This window comes from Hipposideros armiger, unplaced genomic scaffold, assembly GCF_001890085.2.
Source record: "Hipposideros armiger isolate ML-2016 unplaced genomic scaffold, ASM189008v1 scaffold_458, whole genome shotgun sequence".
Lineage (NCBI taxonomy): Eukaryota > Metazoa > Chordata > Mammalia > Chiroptera > Hipposideridae > Hipposideros > Hipposideros armiger.
In genome coordinates this window covers 255,794-256,744 of record NW_017731808.1, presented here as the reverse complement: position 1 = coordinate 256,744, position 951 = coordinate 255,794, and positions in this window count along the sequence as shown.

The following is a 951-nucleotide window of genomic DNA, read 5'->3' as shown; positions in this document are numbered from 1 at the left end:
TTCTGGTGACTAACACAAAAACACAGTTAATGTCATTAAAATGCACCCCTTTTATCTCCCCATCCTGTCCTCATTATTCATCTCAGTTGGCCAAGAGCAAGCCTTTGCTCACTGTACTGACACACAGGAATGAGTGGTTTTTAGGCGTGAAAGCTTGCAGTCACGCTCCTCAACCTCTGACTCCGATGTCTTCCCAAGAATGGGGTGCATTCAGGAATTCCCCCCGCCAAAGGTGGAAAAACATCTTTCCTTTTCAAGCAACCTGTTCTACTCGTGAAAATAGTTGTTTTCTAGGAAAGGATGGGGTGGGGGTGGGGGACTCCTGCTGTCTTTGGAACGAACTTTAGATTTGCTGTTGGTAATTTTAAAAAGTTACCTGCAAAGTGACAACTTTGGTGTAAAAGAGACACGAATGTCCAGGAAACGATGCTGAGCGAAAAAAGGTAATTCCAAAAGATCCCACACTAGATGATTCCTGTGTGCAAATACAACATATTTTGAAATAACACAGTTTTAGAAATAAATAGGGGAAAGATTAACGATGGGCAGGGTTTGGGGGTTCCGTTATAAAGGGCCACAGGAGGGCCTTTGCGTGATGGAACGCTCTATGTGAAGACACAAAACTACACAGGTGATAACATTGTATAGAATTTAAATACACACAAACGAGGACACGTACTTTTGGGGGAACCTGAATAAGACCGGTGGATTGTATCAAAGTCAATATCCTTCTTTTCCCTTTTTTTTGCAGTTTTGCGAAGTGATAGCACTGGGGAAAACATGGCAGTGAATTATTTCCTACAATTACATGTGACCCTACAATGATCTAAACACACACACACACACACACGCCCACAGGGCAGCTGCTGCGCGCCGCGCCGGCCCTTCTCACGCCCTGCACACCCGGGGGAAAACGCAGTGACTCGGCGCGTCCCCGGGTGGGCCAGCCCG